Source organism: Bombus fervidus, chromosome 11 (genome assembly GCF_041682495.2).
Source record: "Bombus fervidus isolate BK054 chromosome 11, iyBomFerv1, whole genome shotgun sequence".
NCBI classification, from domain to species: domain Eukaryota; kingdom Metazoa; phylum Arthropoda; class Insecta; order Hymenoptera; family Apidae; genus Bombus; species Bombus fervidus.
In genome coordinates, this window is record NC_091527.1 from 1,448,770 (window position 1) to 1,460,851 (window position 12,082).

The window sequence follows — 12,082 nt, forward strand, 5'->3', positions numbered from 1 at the left end:
TAGAGAGAGCTCCGTATTAGATAGAACAGCGAGTTAAGCGAGTATATGCATATCTAGAGAGAGTTTTGAAGTAAACGCTCTGCTAGAGTTTTTAATGGGCGAGCTTGAAGAAGGTGAAACTGTTATGTTTGCATTCGGTTCATTATCGCGACGTTATGTTTAATCTTCTGAGGAAAAAACGTTATGAGAATAATAAGGCTTCTACGTTGCAGCAGTATCTCTATTTAGCAGTTGTATATACAGTCAATTATACATCCTATTACGAAGGAGTCATATAAGTGTTAAGCCACTTATGGAAAAAAAGATTAACTTTTTACTGAAAAATCAGTACGAAAATGGCTTTTATCAGAATCCTTGAGGATTATTATCCTGTTTGAAGCGTTATACTGTAAACTATTTATATACGTACTTAGTATTATAAAAATCTTATCCATTATGTACACAATAAAATTAAATATGTAAAACGTCTATCATTTAATAGAAAAAAAGAGAAAAACAGGTTTTTTAAATAAATAAACGAATCTAGGCGTTATCATAGACAGATTTTAAAATAGATATCGTCCTCGAAGAATAACAGTTATTGGAAGATTCAATCCAGCGATTTTTCCCCGAAAACGTTATGTTTTTCACAAGATAAATATAAAAAAGAAGAACCGTATGCAGGAGCTTAGGTAATTTCACGTAGAATAACTACGTAAAACTTCAGCCAAATTGGTTCAGCAGTTTTTGCGATATTTCTGCTACCTTTTCCGAATACGCAGTACCGAGAAAAGGCTGAATTTACAACTCCATAACATCGTTGTTTCAAGGAACGTTTACGTAAAATTTTGTAGAGATATTCTAGTAGGAATATCGTACCACCAGATAAAAGCGTATTTTCTGAAAAATCAGCGCTTTTTCCACCTCTTCGAACATTTCGATCTTTACGTTGTTATATATCAGAAACAACCCCCATTCTTTCCCTCTGTATAGGCCATCACCAGAAAAGAACATGATAAATATATTTTCATTCATTTTCTGATTTCAGTGTCACTTCATCATTAAAGAGGAGAATTTTAATACGACATAATTAAAAATGAAAACAACCTGTTTGCTCTAAAGATGCAAGGGTAAGAACTGCTAAGTGGACGAAGTTTTACGAATACAAGATGGGATATACAATTATTAAGCGAGCAATATTTTAATGTTACAATGAGAGATGTTTTTTAAATTTTGAAAAGGGTAAAAAAAAACGCATGTTTAGCATGAAAAGCAAATAGGAGCGAAATTTTGGTAATACGTTACTGATTGACAACGTACTGAATTTTAAAACTATTTTGCTGTAAAAAGTAGAGAATGTAACCTATACTGTGTGGTACAGTCTTCAAATAAACGTGTTTATATTGTATATAAATTCTGATAATATGTACATCTCGATTTTCAAACGTTTCATTAGTTACGCATACATCGTAAGCATTACTTTGCTCGAACGATTCAACAATGTTAATACCAAACGATACAAAAGAACCGCTTTATCTGTACGTCAAACTTTATACTCGGTTACACGTTTCATGTGTGCCAGCGCGACACGTCAGAGCCGCAGCTTTCAAGATTTTTATCGTGTTTGGAGCTCAGACAGCAATGTACAACGATATAAATACGCCAGAACAAAATCCAATATACGCAGACGGAAAAAGCGTAAACCCGTCGCTGAGAACGGACCCGGTATCCGAGCCGAACGTGCGCCCAACGTGTTGTTCCGGCGTGTCACGTTGGAAAACGCGTGCACACACGCGCGTTAGAACACGGCGAGACCATATTCGTGCCGCAAGAATCAAAAACACCTGCGTGCGAATTACGAGGTGACTGGTATATCGCGATATCAAGTCGGAAATACGAGCGTGCCCGTAAATCCCCTCCCCCGCGTTTAATATGTAAACGACCCCATCGATCAGAAAAATCGAGGCACGCTCTAGCTTATGTCCGATAATATATCAAATCGACGAGAATCACTTTTACTGGATATGATAATTTATATCCCTTAGAAATTTTTCCAAAGATCGTATTACAATCCGCGCCGCGGCCGTTCGATCGTCCGGAAATATTGGAAATATTGACGCTTAATTATTGGCAGCCCGTAAATCAACAAAGAATTATAGAGGTGGGGATTAACGATAACGCTAATAGGTAAAAAACGCCCTCGTTCGAGTAATTTTTATTAATTGGCTGTCGTAGATCATTTACCAATGCTCGATATGGCCGTATCATTAAAAGAGATCGTGATTTGTGATTAATGGTGGTTTTACCAGTTTGAATGTACATCGTCGTTCGTAAATGCTGGAATACTTATAGGAAACGAAGTAAATCTGACAGTTATTAGCAAATTGTTGTAAGTTTTAAAAATTACTATCATCTCATTTGAAAGCTTGAATACACATACAGTAAGCGTACATGTTTTTAAATCTAATTCGTCTCGATATTTTTCAATGGAGTTTCATTTAATTCGATATCTTTATATAACTCTCGCAGATGAATTTTTACATCGATAATCTTTCGTAAATACAAATTATTTGTGAAATTTTCTTCGCTAATTTGAATCAATTATCGCATTTTATACGACATGTAGATGTCTTCATATTTAGACTATATTTTCACATACGACGCACACCTGATGTACATAAGCGATAATTCTAAACTTTATCCAATATTTATCGATATTATTAAACGAAAAAGAAAGAAGAAAAACTCGATAATAACTACGAAATTGCGTCCTCGAGAGATAATCTTAGAACGTCAGCGAGTGCTCGAAAATGCTGAGAAAAGCTCAGTGTCCTGTTTTCCCTTCGGAGGACGGTGATGTTCCTTCGCCGATTTCTCGGTAAATATTACATTCAGCGTAACGTTCTTAAGCGTCGTTTTGCATAGAACGTGCCGGCTTTAAAGCGAACGACCGGACCCGCCACACCGGTGCATCCTTCTTCACCGGATCATGGTTTGTGCATTCGGAAGGATATCCCTGAAAACTCGAAAAATCTCAGAGCAACCAACGACGTCGGCGGCACGTCATCGACACAAGGAATCCTTGAATTTCATTATTCAGATGAGCATCGTTCCGTGACTGATCGATCGCGGGCCAAAGTGAGTGCAGAATTACATGAATAATCTATGTCGCCCTGAGTGCCGGATCCTCCTCTTTCGGGCTTTCAGACCATATCGCCTTTGAGCCAATTCATCCACTTCCGGTAGAACGCGGCACTTCCTTACCTTTCTCGCCACTCTTTCTCGCGCTTTTCCTTTGGCACACGATGGCACGTGTACGCAGTGATAGCACACGTATGTATATGCGTACGTATACACACGATGAACAGCAAGGATGATTCTTGATGCCAAAAATTCCGCCCGGGCCATCACGTTCGCTCAACTGCACAAGTTTTCTCGTGATCGTTTGCGTTCACTCCATATTCCAAGCCGATCATGATCGTCGAGCAAAAATTTGCCTGCGTGCACGCTCGCGATCTTCGAAGATTTCGGAAACCCTTTCTGATTGTACACGCTTCAAAGATTCTGCTTACGTAATCTTTTATCAAGTCGACGCACGCTTTGAGCAACCCCAGAGAACGCGATTTCTCAAGGCTCTCGGGGTTGGAGATGGGTTTGCCAAATATTTGTGAATTATTGATGGGGTGATGCTAGCGTTGTGCAATGTGGCATGAAACTAATGAAGTCTCGTGTAAATATACTTTTTGGAATAAATTTTGTTAACTCTGTTGTTCTCTCCGGGTCTATGTGCACCGAAGTGTATATTACATTTTGATAGACTTTTTAATGTGTGGTTTTAATATTCACTGTAATATCACTACTTTCTATATGTATTTTATGCTTTTCATGAATACTAAAGGTTTCTGAAAATAGAATATCCGAAGAGACACGAACGCGAAGAGCCATGGATAATTGTAAAAGACTAACAGTTACAATTTCCCGATATCTGATTAACAAATTCACTGCTGATCGAAGTTTACCCATAGCGTCGCACAAAATTTATTCTGGTATTTTACATTTTATCACGTGTACACACATTACATGAATTATTATGGGAAAAGCTTTTCTTCCAATTCAGCAATATTTAACTTACCATTTACTTCCAAAATACTAAAAGTTCGAAACAAATACATACAATGAACTTATTAGTAAGGAAGGATTGGTACCAAACAAAATAAAGCGTTAACCTCATCGAGTGATTAACGAATACTTCTACGCCACGTGTACAAAAAGTATTAGATTAAATATGCGTTTCTACACGATTATTATAAATTTATTACTCAAACGATTATTTATTTTATTTATTTTTTATTTATATCATTGTTTTCAAGTGATAAAAGGTATAATGAACTATTTAGCAAACTGGAAAATTTTGTAAATTTATAAAAAACGTTATTATCGATGAAACACGCACGAGGAATATTATTCGACTGACGCGATGCTTAGCGTAATTAGGGCGATAAACATGGATGGTTTATGGGCAAGCGTCAATGAGTTACACGAAGGTTGCGATCGTAGTTGCATAAATTGATTTGAAATTCATTGTCTGCAGTAAAACAACGATCGGCGCCCGCATTAAGCTCCATGCAAATGAACGTGGAACAGAATCACAGGACAATGTTCTACATTATCGTTTACATCGTTAATACCCGTTGCGCCCTGTTCGAACCGTTTCAGACATTCGACGCTCTGATTTATTTTTAAAGAATGCCGCCGTTCAAACGAAGCCACAATGATCAAACTTATTTAAAAGCAAACATTTATTAATTCTAGCCTAATTTCTTAAATGCCACATTAAATTTCTGCAATCTTTAATCGCTTTATTTAATTAACTGATCTAAGGAAATAAATTAAATAAAATTGACACGAGGACTAACATTTAAAGTCATTTAGAGTCTAACTCAAGATTGTTTGAAGATCATTTCAATAACATTTAAGATCATTTTAAAATCGTTCGAAGTAATTGAGAACACTAAAAATTTCAAAATTGTCAGCTCATCCAAAACCATCTAATATTCAAAAGTCATTTTCTCGATTTGTCATTTCCTCAAAAATAATACTACATCACCTAAAATCCATGTACCAAATACATTTTCAATTGTATAAAATATAAATTCACCACCATGGTCAATTTCGATATCACATTTCCCGTCCGCGAAACAAATTTCACAACCGACATTTCAAATAAACCAAAAGTCAAATTGTTCAGTACGACAGAGCAAAAAGGTTGCTTCTTCGAAAATATGCACACGCGTTCTAACAAACGAGTCCGCAGTCGCAGTTTAACATGCACACAGAGTTCTCAAACTCTGCCACCAATATTTTTTATTCCTTATTTTTCCATAAATTTATTTAGCCGATGTGTGTCCTTACGTCGCGCAATTTGTACTGGTTTACAGGCGCGGTAACAATAAAACTTCGGTTAAAAACAATTATTTATCCGAGTCCCGCTGTTCCGCGCAATGAGGGAAAATGAGTCGAAGTTATAAATAGTAGAGCCCCGCGGGGTAGCCGACCGTATTTCTGGCTATACTATGGGAAGGATAAAAGGGGAAGATCTATGGAGGACAGAGGAGTCCACGGATACGGAAAGAAAAATAAATCTATTTTTTCAGTTTCGCTCTTTTGTCTCGCTCGACCGTTGCACCGCGCGGGCTCGAAGAATTACAGCGCGGCTCTTAAGTTACCGGATGTGATTAGAGGGAAAACCCGCAGAAATGCGATACCCGGTTTTCAGACGCCCTCTGATATACTCAACGGAAAACTGCAACAAGCTGCGTGATACATTTAAAACCGTTTGTATCCCGTCTAAATGTATGTGTATCCACTGGTCGCCGTTGAAACTCTCTCTCGTTGAAAATTTCGCTGTTATAATTACGTTTTTAATTCAGTCGCATTTGCAGACGTTCACTCGCCGGTGAAAATTACGAGAAATAAAAGGTAGCGGTTTACTTTATCTTCTAATAAACAGTACCATAACGCAATTTTCTATTTCTCTTTTCTTTATCGTTTAGTCACCTGAGAATGAAGACTTGAAACAGAAATATTAGTTATCTATCTTAGTTGCAGATGTATAATGATAAAATATACCTATATCATTTTCGACGAATAAGAAGCTTACGTAACATGTCGAAGAACGTGTGTCCAAAGAAGTAGCCGTTTAGCGATTAAAAATATCGTTCACCGACGAAGAAACGAGCGCTGTCTCAACGACGGGTATTAATCCCCGCAAAAAATAAATTGATCGGAAGCTGCTCGACGTGAGACGACGCGACGAGCGTTACAGCTTGCGACGATCGCTTCCAATTTCCAAACGCGTCCCCCGGGGACACGATATCTTCCGCGAACTACCCCTTTCCTCGTGGTAACTAACAATTGCGACTGCGCGCTACCTTCCACCTATTCGTCATGGTTTCCCGTAAGGGACAGAAAAGAGTAGAGGTGAAAATGAAAAAGAGAATGGAAAAAATTGTTCGCATTCGTAGATGGGCAATGCGCAAGTATAGTCGCACGTTCGTCGCACTGTTGCGATAAAAATAGTTGGACATGGTTAACAGGAATCGAAAATTATGGTCTACCCTGTTCGAGGCCGGTGGACGACCAGTGTACCTAACGTTGGCAATATCGCCGTCTGGCGAACCGCACATTACAACTCGCCGATCCGGTACGATGTTAACCATCCTGTATATACGTGTGTCTCCACCCACATCGCTTGCCCCCATCCCCCATACATGCCCTCCCTCCTGGTTTGTCCACACCATACACTTTCGACTAAAGTAGTAATGAACGCGTTCTGCAGTTTGCACTCGGCACAACCCCGCCATTATTACATTGCTCCAGCTAAATAAATTATTCCGACGTGCTACCTCCGTAGCTTTCGTCCTATCGCCACATGCGAGAATGCTCACGCTACCTCGTCCGCATATCACCTCGAAAATTCCCCACGCATTCTTACTCCCCTGTCTCTTCCTCGACCGGTCCACTCTTGTCAACTCTGTCGTGCTAACAGTCACGGCAATTGCAATGTATCGAGACATGTTTGCCATGCATACGAGTCAAATATTCGATCGATGAACGTTGTAGAAATATAAATTGGTTGTCTTCTTTTATAATAGTACTTTAGAATAGTAAATCACCGTATAAGGGATCAGAAGAGCTTAACACTGTACCATAATCTTAAATTTTGTTTTTGAAAATGCGATACTCGTCTCTTGTTTGTCTATATATAGAGAAACTAATAGTTACAAAAGATTAGAGAAGTAAAATTTTACCTTTTGCATTTAAATTGATATGATCTTCTAACGAGTTCGCATAACGTGATTTCCTATAACATCGAGTGTAGTCACGTAACCTTGTGTTGCCCGCTATATTTCCTAATCACTGAAATCATCTCTTTTATATTGCAATTGCAGATTAAATTCTATGAAAATACGATAGTATACCGTGTACAGAATCGTACACACACAAAAAGTGACACATGTACCTTACCTTGTCCATTGCATTTTCTAATCGAGTTACGTAAAAGTTACTTTTCGTATATCCCAAGTCCAAATTAAATTCTAAGGAAATAGAGATCGCCGTAGCACATATATTAAATCGCTAGATTGGAAATTATTAACAAAAAATTCAATTAATCGTCGCGAGTCTATAGAAAAACGGATTGCTCTGGAAGCAAGTGACTAAGACGCTAATTTCCAGAGAAGGTGACAGGAGAACAGGTGCGGATATCGTACGTCTGCAGTTAAATGCAGCAACCGTAAGACAATAATCGCGAGGATAATTATATTAATAACGGATGGAGGTCAAACGCGACTGGCTGGCATGTGCTGGCGTGCATACGATAGTAAATACATCCAGCGTGCGTACGTGCGGAATACATATGCACGAAGCTATGTCGTGCTCGGTACGTAACTCACCAGGATATTGGATACTCTGTTATCATAGTAAACCTCCATCCCTTACTGAAGCCGGTGACGACGTAATTATCTCTAGTAATTAAAGTACACACCTACTTTGCTCGATATTGGCTCTTTAGAGCCTGCCGCGGACGAAGTGTACGGAATTATGGAAATCATAAGCAAACAGTGACGTTTAAGTAACGTTGCATAAGAACGATCCTGACCGTCCAGCGATCCTAGCGGACCCCGTGTCTCGGTTCTCCGTCAAAATTGTGCAACTTTCACGGAAAACATTGGTGAAGAGTAGATTATAAAGATGCAGATCATCATGAATATTCCACTTTTCTATTGATATGCACAAAGTATTTATTCTCAATTCTCTCGAGGTCAAGCGCAGAGCAATTCGTCGTAAATTGAACATCCTGGAAATGTAGCTTAGTTGAAGAGGCAGTAGCAGTTTCAAACGGCGAATTACGTAAATGGATATGTTTAAGAAAGTATGTGCAAGCGGACAAGTTAAATACATCAGAGTTTGAAGATACTTGATACAATTGGAATATCGAGAATAAAGATCGACGAATAGTAATTGCAAATGGAAATGATATTCTATGTTCTTAAGTAACATAGCTTTATAAAAATAAATGTATTTTTACATCTATTTCTTCGTTTTCCCCATATCGTATTTAACTTTCAATTCCTAGATGCCTATATTTTAAAATTTTAATATATTGTTACGTCACGAGGCTGAGTATAGGCCGTATTTCTAACCGTCACTCGCGGTCCTACAGTGTCGCAGACAGATCGTCTTATCTGCCCGACGGACAATATACAATGTATCGACGAGCGCATAGTTGTCACTAAGCAACGAGTTTCAGAAACGTTGATTTCGGTCCGTTATTTTATTCTCACAAAGAAGGTGGCATACGTGATCATAGGCGCAAACGGTGGCGTGATCCGAGCGTAGTGGGGGTTATCTCCCAGAGAAGACAAAGAAATGATCGAAGGGCAATCAGTCTCATTTGAAGATTCAAACGATATGCATCGAGAGGTCTGACGAATAAAATTAAAATCGCTTAGTCTAACGAATTCATTGAGAGATATCGTAAAGTCGGGTCGAATTTCTGTAACACATTAACTGTATTCATCGCTAAATAATTTGTGACGTTTTTATTATTATATAATTTATTGTTAAATATACAAACTATATTAACCTGTTAATACAGTGTTAAATTCATTGAACTATCTCTGTTATCTTAACCGAAACAGGGGAACGACTAATTCGCGACGTCGATTATACGAATCGTAGCGAGAATTTACGCCTCTCGTTAACGCGTTTTCCTCGCGACCGCGTCTCTCTGCGAACGGTCGTAACATATATTAACGTAAACTCCGTTTATAAATATCAAAACATCTGTTGGTCTCGTACTCGGTTATTCACATTGATAAGGAAATAATTAATTAATTAAAACTTTATATTTTTACATGATAACGATCCAAAATACATGAATTGTTTTACTATAAGTGTTCTAATATTGTACTTATGAATAGAGGTGTGTATGCATGTTAATACCTATCGATTCGTATCCATTTCATAAAGCGAGTATTTCGATCAGCATAAATGGAATACTTTCGTAAGATTTTTTACTTTTGGATGGCTCTGCTATTCTCATAGATTGCGATCGATGTGGGACAGCAAACAGGGAAGGCAGTTACTCACGTTATACGATGAAAGCATTTGGCACCTGAAGCCTTGCATTTGCAGATTTGTCTGCGTCTCCCCTAGACGTTCGCCATTCTCCTTTCTGGAAAATTGTAATGCACCGTCTTCTTGCAGACCACCAGCTTTTAAGGGATTTATCGAGTTCCACATTAAATGGCACTGATCTTAGTAAATCCAGATGGAATTCCCGTGTTTCCGCCACTTGGCGTGGCTTCCAGGATTTGGCGGTAACCGTCGTATCCCTACGCCAAAAATCGATTTATTCGCATTAATCGTCGGCTTGCGGAGTGCACGACATATTTCCATATTAGGATTAAGTGCCCCGTCCAGGAACGACGGACAAAAACGCGATGAGAAATGTCCTCGATAACGATGAGCTATCGGTTGTAATACCAATGTCGCGACGCTTTCTCGTTTCACGCGAAACGTAGTCTAACAAATAAAACTCTGTTTCAACCCTGTAAACGTTATAATCTGTGTAACAACCACGAACGTAATATCGACAATTTCATGTTTGTTCGACAAACATGAAAGATTTTAATTTTCAATAGGTGCCGCCAGTTTTATCTTCATCATCTAAACTTCTAAACGACTCATACTTCGTGAAATGAGATCTCAATCAGCCGTTTTTAAAAATTAATCTTCTAATCTGTGTGTCTGTGGCAAACATGAATTAAGAAAATATATTATATTAACAACGTTTAATATATAATTGTATCCGGTTATCTCAATAAATATGAAAGTTAGCACATTAGTTATCACGCAGATTTATGTAAAGCTAGCATATTACCAACCTTAAACGCCATGTCCAAAGTTCGCATTCAGTTCGGTCAGTTCGCCACTCAAAGTGACTTTGTGAGAACAAAGGATTAGGACTGTGTGCACAGCTATTACGGTTACAAGTACCAAAGCTAATGAAAACAGGATTGTAATTAGTCCAGCAACAATTATACATTTTACGTAAAATAACCTTCTCCACTCGCCTATAGTTTCTCAACTACGAATTTCTAAATAATTTTATATTTAAGAAAAACAATACAGCCAACAATTACTACCTTGCTTTATTAGGAAAAATCGCAATATAACTCAAGACCATAATTCTATTTTATAATTAATTATAATATACAAATCATCTATAGAATATAAACTAACTAACGGAAAGGAACAGAAAAAACAAACAACTGCCAATTTTTGTCATAGAACACTGGCGGTAAAAATCAAGATTTCCTGAAAATGATGTCGTTACTCAAAGATTTTATTCTCTGGCGTGATACAAGATGACCGAATAAAAAACCGTGCTAGAATGACCAGCAGGTTCGGTGGACTGGCGCATCTCGCGCTTACGTTTCTTCCAGTAGAATAGAAGAGTGGGTGGAGAATAGACACAGTGGAGGTAGTAAGTGGGCTAGTAAGTCTCACGATAACAGTTATAAATGACCCTCTCGAAGCACGGCGCCGTACCACCCAACCCTCAGCTATGCGCCAGACACTGGCTGCTCCGTAATCTAACACATGCCCGGACAATATAGTCGTAAAAGGTACTAAACAAACATACGCTAAGTGGCCTGGTCGCCGCGTGTGCGCAACTATACCACGGCTGTTTACGTATCCTTGATCGATAATCGTATATACGTGGAATATTGTGCGGTCGCAAGTCGATCCTTCCTAGGAGGGCTGTTACACTACGGATGCTACTTTTGTGAAGAACATACATCTCAGTTTCAAGCGTAATTTTCGCTGCAACATGCCCGGAGTACTTTACACTTCCGCAGTTACTCCTTTGACATAATTACGATGTTTTCTAGACACGCGACCATTGTCTGAAACATGAACATGGTTTTATACTGTGATCGATGCTCTAAGAAAAGCTAGAGGATTTTTCTACTTTACGAGATACTAAATTGACAGAGTTGAGGATTCAATTCAATTCTATGAGCATCGTTATAGATTTTTTTATAATAAAACCTTAATCCACAATGGACCTACTCTTTTACGAGTGCTGCGTGGAGTGATGTCGATGTTCTTACCCTTTCTTGTCTATCGATTGTTGCGCTTCGCTTTTAATTAACCTCTTACGAGCATAGCGTTAAGTAGGTTGTCTTTGAGTGTTCAATTCCTTTCCTGGCAGTCCCTATTGATCGTACTTGATGAATAATATACGAACTGTTAAGTATATATAAATAATATTCTCTTTTTTATAAATTTGCAAAAACAAGAAAGGTTAGATGATAAATATTATATATAATAACAAAAATGTTTAAACATCTACGATTAATTTAATTATATAAAACAGCTTACAAGTAAATCAATGAAAAATACTTCCTACAAATTGCATTTGGTAAACATTGCGTCTGATAAAAAATTATACGTATTGAGAAAAATGTACGTCAAAGTGACTACGAAATATATAGAAAATCATGATACAGTACACATCATTTTACATAGA

At 38.0% G+C, this 12,082-nt stretch overlaps 1 long non-coding RNA gene across 2 annotated transcripts in view; it reads right to left on the bottom strand.

Annotated features, from left to right (window-relative positions):
* LOC139992580 (uncharacterized) overlaps positions 1–11,855 on the bottom strand; it is a 48,575-nt gene extending 36,720 nt beyond the window's left edge. Inside the window, exons 1-4 of one of the 2 annotated variants that reach the window (XR_011801149.1) lie at positions 11,623–11,855; positions 10,431–11,456; positions 9,634–9,878; positions 7,663–8,338 (exon numbers count right to left, since the gene is read on the bottom strand). This is a non-coding gene — a long non-coding RNA (uncharacterized lncRNA). Of the gene's footprint in view, positions 1–7,662; positions 8,339–9,633; positions 9,879–10,430; positions 11,457–11,622 lie in introns of those variants that run through there. The other variant, XR_011801150.1, reaches the window with a different exon arrangement.
* Positions 11,856–12,082: the final 227 nt, after the last annotated feature.